We start from the raw sequence: 15033 nt of genomic DNA, 5'->3' as shown, positions 1-15033 counted from the left end.
TTTTGGTTGAACTCCATGCCCAAAGCAGATGGCAAAGTCAGTTGTACAACCCAGGACCTTAATTTGGTGTGGATGAATGCTCTAGAGCACCTATATTGCAATGAAAAGATAAAATTATTTGCTTTTGAGGTACACAGGGACATTTCATCCATTTATTCAGATTATGGTGCCTTGGAAATCATTACAAATTAAGACAGAGGAATGACCAGGACTGATAAAGCCTGTTTTCACTGAAAAATGAGTGTAAAATAAATACTGATGTATAGAATGTCAGGAAACTTATCGTGAATTTTGTCTTCTTAGGAAAGATTCAGTGCATTCTAACAAACAAAAATTAATTTTCTGCAGGTACCCTTGATTGTAGGTGAGAATCATATGACTGCACCATTTTTTCCACTGATTTTTTAGGAGTGTAAAATAAATGACAAATTGAAGGCAATGAAACCGAACAGCAAAAGGTACATGACGTAATTTTAAAAGTATTATTATAATTCTTCCAACAGACTTTGGTGCACAGATGCACCCATCATATAGATAGATAGATAGATAGATAGATAGATAGATAGATAGATAGATAGATAGATAGATAGATAGATAGATAGATAGAGGGGTTTTGGTTTTTTGGTTTTTTGTTTTTTTTTTTTTTAATATATATACCAAGGCATGTATAGTGAGCTTTTCATCCTGGTATTAGAGAGGAGGCTCCACTGAGCATATTTATTGGGTACTCCTCAAGAAGTCTGGTCTCACCCAATCTTAGACATCTAAAGCAAAGACTTTTATAATAATTAATTACTCCCTGTAGTCTCCTTCCAGTCAATGGAAAAAACAAAGCGTGGCCTATCTCTCACTTAGGTATCACCCTCACAAGAGGAGGAATTGTACTCTAAATTGTGTCTTTTTCTCCCACTTGGGAGATAACTCCACTTCAGCCAAAGGATCCCTTCAGAGTTTTCTTCCTCTGCATTCCCTCGGATTTGATGAAAAATCTGGCCTGGTCATATAGAGATGGGTTTCTCCACAGTTGTTTCAGAAGTCTGCTTAAGGTCAGAAGAGAGATTTGGACAAGAGACTAAAGGTTATGGGTTTTATTGCCTTACTTGTGGAATAGGAGAGTTTCTACTGGTATGAGATGAGAGCACAGCCCCTAGCACCCTTGCTGCCATTCTGAAAGGGAATCAGTACTAGAGCATGTCCTGCTGTTTCCTCTGGCTCAAGCCTAATGAAATGTGCACAAAGTTTATTAAACTGATCCTTCCATCTGTTCCTTTTAAGATCTGTTTTTGCAGTTCTGATGGAGTGCTGTGAAGAAGGGCTACAGTTTCAGTGGCATCATTATTTTTTTATTAAGTTCGCCCACATCATGCAGTAATTGGGTTTCCTGATTTGGAATCCTGAAGGTTCTCAATATTCTTTCAACCTATCCATCATGTTAATGTCCATACCAAAGACATCTTCTCCAGCCACTGGCACAGATCGTTATGCACCCTGCACTTCAGCCCTAGGCAAGTCCCCTTCTATCCCAATCCAGTTATCCTGGCACAGATGGATTCTGCAGCTATTCTAACTCTCAGTCAGTTAGAAGAAAAGATCTAATGTTGGCACCAATGAGAATTTTACATACATACCACTTTTTGTCCCCAAACTGGAGAAAGCACACTAAACTACCCCTGCTGGTTGGGAGAATGACATCCTGAAAACAGGATGCTGCTGTGCACATTGCTCTGCATAGGCAGTGGGACCAGCCCAAAGTGAATAGCTTCCAGTTTGGGTAATTTTTGTGATCAGAGTGATGAGCTCTATACAGTTATCCATGCTGGAAACATAAACATGTATATACAAAGCACTGGAAAGATTATTTTTCAGCACATCAAGCACCTTGTCTAAAAGAAAGCCAGAATGCTTTATTCACATGAAGCCAGGCCTGGAAACATGTTTATTCAGGACAGACATTTTAAATCCCATTTTCAATGCACATATCGCATGGTGGTTTTCCTTATTTTGTTTTCTCTTTTCTCTCCATTTCCCTTCCCTTCCCTTCCCTTCCCTTCCCTTCCCTTCCCTTCCCTTCCCTTCCCTTCCCTTCCCTTCCCTTCCCTCTTCCCTTCCTCCTTTCCTTTTCCTTTTCCTTTTCCTTTTCCTTTTCCTTTCCTTTCCTTTCCTTTCCTTTCCTTTCCTTTCCTTTCCTTTCCTTTCCTTTCCTTTCCTTTCCTTTCCTTTCCTTCCCTTCCCTTCCCTTCCCTTCCCTTCCCTTCCCTTCCCTTCCCTTCCCTTCCCTTCCCTTCCCTTCCCTTCCCTTCCCTTCCCTTCCCTTCCCTTCCCTTCCCTTCCCTTCCCTTCCCTTCCCTTCCCTTCCCTTCCCTTCCCTTCCCTTCCCTTCCCTTCCCTTCCCTTCCCTTCCCTTCCCTTCCTTTCCTTTCCTTTCCTTTCCTTTCCTTTCCTTTCCTTTCCTTTCCTTTCCTTTCCTTTCCTTTCCTTTCCTTTCCTTTCCTTTCCTTTCCTTTCCTTTCCTTTCCTTTCCTTTCCTTTCCTTTCCTTTCCTTTCCTTTCCTTTCCTTTCCTTTCCTTTCCTTTCCTTTCCTTTCCTTTCCTTTCCTTTCCTTTCCTTTCCTTTCCTTTCCTTTCCTTTCCTTTCCTTTCCTTTCCTTTCCTTTCCTTTCCTTTCCTTTCCTTTCCTTTCCTTTCCTTTCCTTTCCTCTTTATTTTTCTTCTCTTTTCACAGTGGGGGGTTTGTTGTTTTTGTTTTTTTTTAAGTGCATAAATATTCAAATTTACATTAAAACTTTTAAACCACATAGCTTAATGCCTAACTTAACCACTTTAATGCTTTCTTTATTCACTTTGGGTTTTACTCTTGAAGCAGACATCTTGGGTTGCAAAACACCTTTCCTTGTGTTTTTCAAAGACATTTAGATGAATCTGAGCCTGAGCATGAAGGGACAGTACCGATTAAATTGGCGCTTGTTAAATCTTCAATAAAAGCAACAATGTTCTGGAGCATCTTAGTCCTGAAGGCCAAACTGTGACCAAGGAAATGCCCAGCAGGAAGCAAAATTACACACATTCATAAAGAGCACAGTGAATTCCCCTGCGCAAACCTTGTTCACTCAGCCCAAAGCAGCTACAAACTACCCTGTGTTTGGCACTGGTCATGACACCCACACAGTTACTGCAGGTCCCCTGCAGGATGGCAGCTAATGAGGTGCTGGTAATGCACCACCTCACCAAACTGGAGGTTTCAGAGTCTCCCACCCTGGGAACACCTGTGTGGGGAAGGTGATTGCACAGGGCACGGCTCTGACCCCCGCTCTGGGCATGCCCTTGGGCCCCATTCCTGGCACTCCCCTGGCCAGGGAATTATTACCAATATTTTCCAGGTGCAAACACAAAGCTTCCTCTCTGCCAATTGAAAATTATTTAGCTTTTGGCAGATTGTTGCTGCAAAAAGAAGCTTTGGAAGCATTAGTGGTACAGTAAATAGTGCTGAGAAGGCAAGTGTGTAACCCTGAAAAAATAGCATGTTATTCAACTATCAAAGTGACTGACATGTTGTTTAACTGCAGCACTTTCTTGTTTTAATTAAACATCTTTCTTTCTTTCCCTTCCCTTCCTTCCTTCCTTCCTTCCTTCCTTCCTTCCTTCCTTCCTTCCTTCCTTCCTTCCTTCCTTCCTTCCTTCCTTCCTTCCTTCCTTCCTTCCTTCCTTCCTTCCTTCCTTCCTTCCTTCCTTCCTTCCTTCCTTCCTTCCTTCCTTCCTTCCTTCCTTCCTTCCTTCCTTCCTTCCTTCCTTCCTTTTACAAAGGTACTGTCGGCTAAGGAGCATAATGATTAAAATAAAAATTATTTATTCAGATTTGCTGAGGACAAAGAAAGAATTCTTTCTCAGTAAATTTACAGTCTTCCAGGGACAAGAATCAGCACTAAGTGAAAAGAAACCCAAGAAGGCAATTAACAGCAGTGACAGCAATACCAGAGATGGGAGCTCAAAACACCTTAAACATAAATGCTCTTCAAGTGCTGTGCTGTTTTAGTTCAAACTGGCTGGAAAATGAGAGCAGTGCACTTCTTCTTCAGAAACTGACTTCAAACACTGAATTCTTAACCCTTGCCACATAACTCACCCCAACCTTATTCTCAAGGCATAATCTTAGACACACATCTTCACAATCAAAATTGTAGTTGTTTTACATTGTTGAGAAATAGGCAATTGGAGACAACATTCCTAACATGTCAAATTCAGTGCTATATTTGGAAGAAAAAGGATTAATCTATTACTAGTACCATTTTCATCCACTACTTACTGTTTTGTTCCTTTTTTCCTCTCAGGGCCATTTCATTGTGGGATCCGAGAAGTCATGCCAAGTCTGGCACAGCTCAAATTTCAGCTAGAAAATCACAGGAATGGCACTTTATAGGTAAAGTGATGCAGAATCGAAGATGGAGCACAAGAAACTGATAACCTTATTTTGATCTTTAACTGGTCATGGTAAAATACAGACCGAATACTGACGTGGAGAACTCTGATGCTTGAATAGCCTGAAATGACAGTGGCCCATCCTAGTGCAAGAGCAGAGTTTTGGGAAGAGCTGTTCTTTCTTGAAATGTAAGTTTCTTTGAGCATATGAAGTTATCTCTATAAATCATGTTGGAAATATGCTTAAAATCTGCCACACTTGTGAGTAATTCCAGTTTTACACTGCCATAGATATATCAGTACTGCTTATTTTTAAGGATAAAGCATAATTATTAAAGACAAAAAATACTCTACATAAAGAAAGTTATGTGTTACATATAATAAATTAGATTAGAAAAGGTCAGATGACAGCAAAGCCTAACTATGTGCCAAGACTCCCAAATACTCATTCAGCTATTAACTGGGCACTTCACACAGAAGAGCCTTGGCTCTTGGCCATTACATTTGACAGTACAAACTTGGTAACTCCAAGTGAGTGCTCTTTGAGGGTCAGATGGTTGCTGCTTTGGTTGGCTTTCCACATTTGTCAGAAGCAGCCAGTCTGACTGCAGACAGAGACCAGAGCCACATGCGTGGCTCCTCTCCACTTCTCCAACATTTGGCAACGCGTAGCTGGCAACCACCTTGTGAATCAAATGACTTCTGTCAGACTTTTCAAGAAATGCAGAAACTGGAGATTAGAAAAGGAAGGCAGCCTTTTGTGTTCCCTCCTGGTGGTAAGGATCCTTCTTAGAAGCAGAATTTGGTTTTCCGGGAAGTACTCCTTATAACATTTTCCTCTCAACAAACCTTGCCAAAGTAATTCATGCACAGCATTCACAGTAAAATAGGATCTTACCATTAATCACCTCATTTAAAAAGGAAAGTATCCTCCTTATGTGCTTGAGGATTTTGCCTTTGTTGGGGTTAACCCACAGGTCTCCTGTTAGCATTTTCTGCTCAATTAATTCTTTCAAAGGGATTATTGAATCTACACAGATATTGTGTAATCTAGGTTAAGTCAGGAAATAGCATAATGAGAAGCAGTTACATGGAGAAGGGAGGTCAAAAAAAGCAGCAACAGGAACTCAGAAAATATGAGGATATAAATAAAAGGACAGGTGCTATCTTCAGTCCTGTAATGTGATTTGGACTCAGTAATTGACCTAAAAATAGAGGAGACTAAAAGAAAACATTCTGAAAAGCACAGTAGAGGCCATAATCTCAGCTGGTGTAATTCAATGTACTTCCAGAGAAATGAGTACAGAAGTGAATCACTACAGCAGAATAATAATAACCTATATATTTATAGAAGAAGTGGCAAAAATAGCACTTGTCAAAAAACATTACTCAAAGCTAAAGCAAAATGCTTATCGAAGTAGACCACATTCTGTGAAGAGAGCTGTGATTACTATATTATGATTACACTAAAGCCAGGCGATGCATAGACTCAGTTAATTTTAAATGCAATTTAAGCAAGAAATACTTGGTAACTATGATACAGATGGTAACAATCCCAAAAAGGAAGGGATCATGTTTATATTTTCCTCCATGGCAGTATTTTTGGAGTGACAATGGCTAAGTCAGAACAAATACTTAAGTGGATCCTGCTCAGCTGGGTATATATCTGATCACATTTCAAACCTTGCCAGTTTTGCCTTGGATATAATTATCTCAGGCTCTGAAGAATTACTGAAGGAATTTTACTTATCAGTGGCAACTGGCGATTTTAAAGGAGGGGCATTCCCCATCAGCCTGCGGGCAAAAGGAAACCAAAGGCTGAGATTGCCTTAGACAACATAAACCTGACTTTTACATTTCTTGCTTTGAAATAAGATATTAGATATTCAGTCTTCCCTGTTTCAAAACCACCCTGCTCAGCTCCTGAGAAATTTTACTGTTGAGAAAACTTGAGAGACAGAATAGATGAGGAAATGCTACTTTCCTCTTTGGTTGATTTTTTTTTTTTTTCACTTGAATAGAAAACTTTCATAAAGTTGGAAAAATTCTGCTCCAAGAGGAGTAAACAGGAGGAGAAACATGCTTTCTGGCTGGCATCCTTCAGGCCAACAATACTGCTAAATCTGTGCTTTAATCACTGACATTTTATGCAACCGTCTATAATTAAAAGCAGAGTTTTCACCCAAAATGTATCTTATGCAAGCAACATATGTTTTGTGCAAGTGAGCTTAACTGTTCCCATGCACTGAAGGAGCAACTCCATTCCTGGAGAGCTGAGACCAGCCTCCTTCCAAGGCTGCTGTGCTCCAGGAAACCGAGCATTACCTGTGCCAGGCTCGTGGGGAGCGATGCCCTTGCTGTTGTAAATCAGCGCAGCATGGTACTCACTACACTGATTTAAACCCCCAGAGACTGTGACTCCTGCAGGAGCAGCACTGTCTGACTGCTGAGCCTTCACGCAGCGCCAGGATAATTGCATCCAGAAGCAGTTTTCACCCACAGTGGGTAATGCAAAGCCCTGTGGCAGAGCCGGCTCCACAGATGCGCTGCTGGGTCGCTGCATCCATTTCACACTGAGCAGCTCCCATGAACCATTTCAGGGTGGTGCACCTCAGCACAACAGAGCAGTGACAGCTGCAGAAAGGGCTCTATTGTCTCTTTCAATAAGGTTAAGGAATAATTTAATAGCACAAAAATCACACTGTTTAATTGAAAGTTTTCATAGCTTTTAAAATGTTAACAGAATGGCATTCCAGGCCTTCCCAAAGATCAATGAAAGCTGCATGTGTGTGTTATTTCTTTGAGAACTAGCACAGTCACGAAGTGTTAGGGTTATTGGCTTTAAATGGAAGCCAACAAATTATAAAACATCTAAACCAACAGCTTTGATTCACACTACTTGCTTTGCAGCTGAATAGGCTAAAATGAAATAAAACTAGTATATATGCCTCAAGGTTAAAACATAATTTTTCTATGGAGTAGTAAAGTAAGACACTTTATTTTAAACTGAAGAATAACATCAAAAAACAAAAAAAAAAAACCTCAGGAAAAGTTAAACACTACTTGGACCTGTTCACAAAATATCAACAACTTCTCAAAAAGTAAAGAAGGCAACTTTTCCACATCAGATTGAACCAACTCTTCTCAAATGCTTAGAAATCTCTTCTAAGAGACAAGAATTGGCACCAACTTCAATTTCGTGCTGCAACATCACAAAACACAGTTTTGTAGGATAATACAGCTCTTCTTGTTCTCTTAATATTTTCTCCTTGGCTTCTTTTGTGCAGAAATGTCCCGAAGATTCTTTTTCCATTAGTTCTGTTTTGCTTGAAATACTGATCTGTTGCTGATGTGCTCTGTGAACCCATTACCTTATCCTCTGACTAATGTGTCGCTGGCTGTCCCTGCAAAGCTGACACGATGGTGCCAAGATGCCTGTAGAGCAGCAAAAATGTTTTCATGGTTTGATTATTTATACTTAATCACTTTAGAAATACCAGAAACCGTGCAACTGGTCACACGTTGTGTCACCACTTCTATTACATTCTATTAATGTAGATTTTGTTCAGGTCTTTTCTAAAGTGAACCTGTGCTTTATGTACATGAGTATACTGAGTATACTGTGCCTTCTGTGCACAAGAGGCTCCTTGTTCCTCACTGGAAATTCTGACATTAGCCTTGCACATGGTCACTTAGGATGGTGCACTGGCACTGAAATGCTCAGGAGGTCTCACTGGGTGATTTTACTCTCCCAGCAGAGACAAGGGTGTCTGGGGCTGTGCAGTAACACAAATTGCAGCCCAAATCTGCAGCAATGACAGATGTGATTAGCAAATCTGTCCAAACTCTATGCAGTAATAGGCAAACTCTTTCTGATCATCTAGTGACAATCATTACATTTGGATTGTTTGAAATCCCATTTATTCCATATTTACCAATTAATGTTTTCTCCAATTTGCCAGAAGACTCTGCCTTAAATGTTGTCAGTGGGCTGGAACAAGATTATACTGAAAAGTGGACAGTGGTGTTGGGGCTGTTTTGAGACAGACTTATAAAATAAGCAGTTGATTGCTAAACCAAGTAGTCTCTTCTATGACTATCAATATTAGTGAGATGATGAATACTATTTGCTCTCAAAAGTTGAAAACACCGTATCCATTTAAACAGCAACAGCATTGTTTTAGCTGTCATAAGGCCTCTGGTAAAATACACGGGAGAAGTTGACATGTTTTTGTAGCCAACTGACATAATAGGGAGAAAAAGAAATGAGCAAGAATTTTTTCAGTTTCTGCAGTTTGAAAGATCTTGTCTATTGGGTCTCCCCCCCTTTTTCTCAGCTATATTCACAAGTCTAAGAAAAGACAGTACCTTTTACTTTTATAACAAGTACATTAAGCAAGGGGGAGCAAGTGAAAATGTGCTTGAGGGCTTAAGAGTAATGCAAGGTCTTTGATAATTCAATTCAAAACCAGCCAGCTGGAAAACCTTGAGTGAACTTTAGAGTTCTTTAATGGTAGATAGAGATGATCAGGAAAAACATATGGCATCGCCCCATATACAAAATTTTGCAAATGTTTTGCTGAATGTCATACCCATCATCATCAGTGGAACATCTCAGCAGATGTTCCCAACACTGACAGGTCTCAGGTGAGTGAAAATAGTTTAGACAGCTGGGTGTATAAGGAGATAACATAAAACACAGTTTATTCCATCATAAAATTCTGTCACAGAGTATATTTTTTTAATCCTAGTCTGTCTCAAGGTTTCCTGTTGTTTCCCCAACCCCCTTTCCTAGGATAACTGCAAATACAGGACAGAAAGGTGAACTCAGATACTCCATATCATGTAACAAGCCACAGAAGTTTGTCTCTGAGCAAACAAGCCATTCTGCTGTCAGCTACTTTTGAAGAGGTTGCAGATGCACAAATTGATCTTCATGCTGAATTTGATGAGCAAAAGTGGAAGCACTTCAGTATGTCACATATTTCTAAAGCCAGACTTTCCCAGCCAGATGATTAATTAATACTCCATTAGGATATGATATCTGATACCAAGACCTTTAGTTCTAATGAGTAGCCAAGAATTTGGATACTCTGAGCCCTTCATCCTCATTCAAGACGCTGAAGTAAACACAGTTTTCCTCTGGCAGTAGTCTTAGAAAACAGGATATAAAAGCAATGTCCTCGCTTTAAAAGTGGTTACTAGCAAGCTGCATGTGTTTTGGAGGAGCTCTTTAGGCTTTGCTCTTACAGTGCCAGAGTCCCTCGTGTGCAAGAGATACAGACAGCACATTGCCTGTAGGAAACAGCACTCTCAAAACATGAGACTCCTTATCTAAACACACTTCCTCCCATCACAGGAATCACAAGTGGGGAAGACAAACCTGGATATATCTGCAGATTACTCCCCAGCCCTTGGGCCCTGCTGGGGTATGTCATTGGACTGCATTGACACAGAGGACTGAACCTTCCCTTCAGTGAATGACAGGAAGGAAAAAAATCCAAGTGGAAAAGGAAGAAACACTTGCCTGAAACACCCCCACACCTGGGGGGTCCCATGGGAGATGATCTGGGTGAGCACCACAGCAGTCCCATGCATGGTGGGGAAGGTTCCAGGCATGCAGGCAGGAGCAGTGCAAACTCTGGCTGATGACCAGGCTGACAACCCACCAAACTGGTGAAGCCATGCCTTGCCCTCACCCCAGGCAGAGCCAGGAAAACCAGCTCCCATCCGACCGATTCTCACCCCACCCATAGCAATATTCCAACACACCCTCACTCAGATCTGTGAGCACCAAAGCTCAGCACAAAAAGATGGGGTCCTGGGCTTGTCTTCATTCTCCCAGGCTGCCCTGCACTTTTAAAATAAAGAATTCTTTTTATTAAAGAAAAATGCTTTGACTTCTGGCTTTTACCATCTTCCTAAACAGGCATTTACAATATCTGTCTTCCTCAAGAAGATGCTAAAGGATGCCTCCTTATTTAAGAGAAATTTTTAATCCCCTTGACTTCCAAAACAATCTGAATAATCCAGCCTTAAGTCTCCTCATCAAGGCCAGATTTCTAAACACAATCAGACTTTTGCTTGAGGTTTTGCAAATTTGGTTTTTAGTTTCTGTATACTTAGAGCTGCACAGGTCAGTTTGAAACTCTGGGAAATTAAAAGAAATTAAAACCTCTACACCAAATATTCCTTCCATTGTAGCTGACATGCGTGAAGATAGATATTTTGTATGAAGCTTGTCTTCCCCATCAATTTGGTGGCTAAATTACAGCTGCTGGGTCAAGGACAGATGAAGAGGATAAAGCTAAAACCTTCTTGGTTTTAGTCTCCTTTAGATCAATTTGAAAGATAAAGAGTTTAGTCTTTCACACTTTCCATGGCTTAATAAAGGATGCATCAAGGATGTTCAAGTTCTTGCATCTTCATGAAGGACTGAAATTGATATTAGAGACTTTACAATCTCTTTTATCTGAAGTTAATTAGCCACTGAAAAATAAATTAGCAGAGTCTAAGACAATTTGACTTAAAAAAATCCCTTTCTTTTATTAAACATCCTCTCATTTGGCTGTGGCAATTCACTACTTTTCTATTTCTCCAATCACTGTAAAATTTTGCAGGACTTCATTTCCAAAAGTGAAAAAGAAGAAAGAGGGAAACAATAAAAGTGAACCATCTGTTTTCTGAACACCTTTCCAATCAAGCTCCACAGATTCTTTCCTTCAAAAGTGAGCTTCACCCAGGTTTAATTGTTTAAAAATTGAACAATATTCTTATATCAACAGGAGTTTCTCAGTCTTTTTTGATATCAAACACCCCAGCAGACCAGCCTCCCATCTATTCCCATCTAAGAATTATGAGGTCCTAGGGCTTACATTCATGGTGCTTGAGTACATTTAATAGAATTAAGGGTAATAATAGACCTGAGAAATTCTAATTTCCTTGATAATGGTGGGGATCTTAGGTAGAGGCAGCCACTGTATCTAAAATAAGTTACATAAACCTGCAAAATAAGGTTTTTTAAATGCAGGATTCCTGCTTGTAAACTATTTATCCATAAATTCCTCATGAGAGCAAGTGATATAATCTTAGCATTATAAACACTAAGCTTAATAAAACTCTGGTTTAAAAGTTTTTAACTTAAGACAAAGCCTGAAACTGATATTTTAAAAGTAACTTAATTTTTAAAAAATCTTGTTGGGCAAGGGAAATGCCTGTAAACTGGTAGGGAGGCATGTCTTCAGTCAGCTGAAGAAAAATTTTGCTTTTAGTAAAGTCTGCTTTACTGGTCTTGCAGTATAGCAACAACATTTTCATATAGTATTAGCTTTGAAACAATAATATTGAACCATATAATTCCAGGAAAAAGAACAGGAGTTATATTGGCCTTCACAGGCTTTGGGATAAAACAGAAAACAGGTTTGCTCCTGCTTTTAAGATGGAAGAGTTCATGTTTCTGCTTGCCCTTCTATGCACTGATGAACAATGTGATCTTTTCAAAATTCAGTGAAGATCCTAATTAAAATTGGATTCTCTTATCTACAAAGCCTTGAAGCTGTCATAATTTGAGTGCTATTCTTCTTGATCTACTGAGCCCTGACAGCTTAAGTCAATGTTGAATTAAACTTGTGCTAAACCATCCCCTTTATCAGCATCTTTTTCTCTGATAGGAATCCCTAGGCACAACTGAAATAGGAGAACCTTTAAAGTAGACTGGCTAAATAGTCCCCCCAAATTACCATGGATTTCTTTCCCTCATGCTCAGGGAGGATGCTGGCAGTTAAAAATACTTTCTGCAAGAGAACCTTTACTGTGATAAATGAGAACTGCTCCTTTGATTTTAATGGAATTACATTAAACTACTGCAGGTAAGGATCTGACCCTCTACACCTTTGGATGTCACCCAGGCAGGCATTACAGCAGGGCAAGTGGTGTCCCAGTTTAAAATTTTTAAAAATACATACAAAGCAGATAGAAACATACAAGGGATGACTTCGTTATATACACTACATTTTCCCTGTGTTTCAAAGGGCACATGCAGCTGGTTTAAAAACCTTTCAGTGGGAAAGCAGAGAATGGACATTATTTATGATTCACCTCCTAGAAAGAAAAAACCTCCTCAGCCCTTGATGAAGGCTGGACAGGGAAGAGCAAGGTATCAGCTTAAAGAGGAAAGCTGTAGGGTAGCACTACGGCAGAGGCAGATCAACCCAGCAGCCACCAGAGAGGCTGGAACCTTTTCTTCCCCACCCCACTCAGTGGGAAACAGCCTCACAGCAGGAGCAGTGCTGGTGGTGGGATGCCTTCCACCAACCCAGCTCTCAGGAGCTCCAGCTTCAGGAGTGTCCAGGCAGAAACACTCTGGCCAGCCCAGGTGGGACTGGCTAACTGACCATCAGAAGCATAAACCTCCTAATACCCCTCCTAGCTCAGCTCTGCCCCAGACAGCCTTTCTGGAGCAGAGAAAGGATCAATGGTGTTAAGGGAGGTGGAACACAAGGCATGGTGTCAGCAAGGGCTGGGGAAACTGAACAGGGGAATTCCCTGCATCTCCCCTGCCCTCCCCAGCACCTGCCTGAATGAATGCATATCTCCATGCAGAGCATCCTCTCCAGGCAGGCATCTTACCTCAGCTTCTCCCTCCTAGTCCTCCACTCTCTGCAGAGAGTTCAGGGCTTCTCCCATATACAGATTGCCAAATTTCTGGGGTTTATTGACTTTTCCAGGCACTTCTGTAACCCCTTGCCTCAAATGAAGTTCTGCTTCATCCACCTCAGCCACTCTTTTCTCCCTGGAAGCATAACTCACAGATTCTCATCACCCTTCACCTATCCCCTCTGAATGACATCTTCACTCCAACAAGAAATGAAGTTTACATGAGGAAACACACAGTGTTGGAGAAATGAGTAGATAGTTTGGCTCTGACAGACACAAAGAACCCCCTGAATGTGGCTTCCAGGGGAACAAGGTGTGTTTTGCTCAGTTGTGTGCCCTGCAGTCAGGCAGGGATGTACCAAGAACTTGGCTGACTCGTTCCCTGGGGAGTCTCCCAGAGAAAAGTGATGTGACAGACTCTGATGTGACATGTAACATACAGTAATTAAGCACTTCTTCATTACAGCAGAAACATTATGGCATTACTGATAAGTGAGGATTTAATTACTCCTTCGTTTTTACAGAAGAGGCTCCAGTATTAAACCAGTAAGAAAAGCGAAAACAGAATATACACGAACCACTTATATAAATACTTCAATAGCACATGATTATGGCAAGTACCCTCTGACCTTCTCCCACCCACTCTCCAACAAGTGTGCAGAGAGCTTCCCAGGGATATTGTTGCCATCCAACATTATCAACTGTACACACAATAACTCACAACATCCAGCACAGAAATTCTGCTCTCCCACTAGCAAGACCTAGCTGAATCAAGTGTTGCTGGACCCACAGAAGTGCACACACACACAATCTCACACACACACACACACACACACACACACACACACACACACACACGTGTACAGGAACAGGGAGCTGGAACAGCTGAGGTCCATGTGTCATGAACCACTGTGGTTTTCCACAAGGGATGAGAATTTGTGTTTCAAACCAAGTTCATCAGGAACAGCATCATCGGGCCTGCAGCGAGGGGTGCCATCTGCCAACTGTCCCTGAATTCAGGCAGCCCACACGGCTCAGGCGTGTCCTCAGTTTGTGTGGAGAAGCTGGTTCTCCGTGGAGCTCAATGCAGCACCTGCAGCAGAAGGAGCACGCTCGTCAGACACCCAACACTGAGCTCACGTAACGTGAGCAGTCGTCACCCATCCGCCTCTGCAGCTAAAACTGACTGCCGTACCCAGAGCTGCCATCACCACGCTGTGTCAAAACAAATCCACTGGCAGCACATGGAAAGGCATTTCAAGACTGATTAAAGACTTGCCTGCAGGATTTTCCAAATGTAAAGCCTATTTAATCATTGCATTTCTGTGTGCTTTCAGGAAAAGCAACTCGGCTTTGAATGACTCACCCTTCTCAGCCCAAACCATTTGTTCTCTGTGCTAAGTATGGCATCTATTTACTCAGGCAGTCAGGGGCCAGGCATGAAATGTGTGTCAGGTCTCCTCAGGTCTATGATTATGTACTGTCCTATTTTTAATTGAGGTAGTTTCCATTAAAGACCTTTTTTCCACACCCTCAAGACAGCTTGGAAATTCAGAGCTCGTTCCTCCCAAAACAATCACCTCCACAGTGGTGCTCACAGAGGGAAAACAATACTGCAGAAACAAAAATAATTGTGGAAAAATACTGGAACACAAGCATTTAAGCAATAGTGGTGGGTATTTTCCAGAAGCCTGCTGACTCCAGCGATTTTGCTATACAGTAACTTTGTGGGTGATGGCTGCCTGAAATGTGATCCATTACTGGAAGCTAATTACACACAGTCAACCCTCTTAAATCCCTTTTTCTTCACTCTAAAAGCCTGTCCTCATACACACATACTTAGGAGATTCCAGAGGTCTATGTGGAGCCAAATACAAGAAAGACACTACATGCCTTTTGTCATATAAACAATAACAAATTAAGGAAATTGTCATGACTATCTGCCACCAGGGTAAGGAAAGGATG

At 41.1% G+C, this 15033-nt stretch overlaps 1 long non-coding RNA gene across 1 annotated transcript in view; it reads left to right on the top strand.

The window, feature by feature from the left end:
- The window catches only part of LOC134429606 (uncharacterized), a 36757-nt gene extending 24490 nt beyond the window's left edge, over positions 1–12267 (top strand). The window contains exons 3-4 of the long non-coding RNA XR_010030623.1: positions 4326–4602; positions 12179–12267. This is a non-coding gene — a long non-coding RNA (uncharacterized LOC134429606). The remainder of the gene's footprint in view (positions 1–4325; positions 4603–12178) is intronic.
- The last annotated feature ends 2766 nt before the right edge of the window (positions 12268–15033 follow it).

This window comes from Melospiza melodia, chromosome 1 (assembly GCF_035770615.1).
Source record: "Melospiza melodia melodia isolate bMelMel2 chromosome 1, bMelMel2.pri, whole genome shotgun sequence".
Taxonomy (NCBI): Eukaryota; Metazoa; Chordata; class Aves; order Passeriformes; family Passerellidae; genus Melospiza; species Melospiza melodia.
Note: the sequence above shows the minus strand (reverse complement) of the source record. Positions and strands in the feature narration are given on the sequence as shown.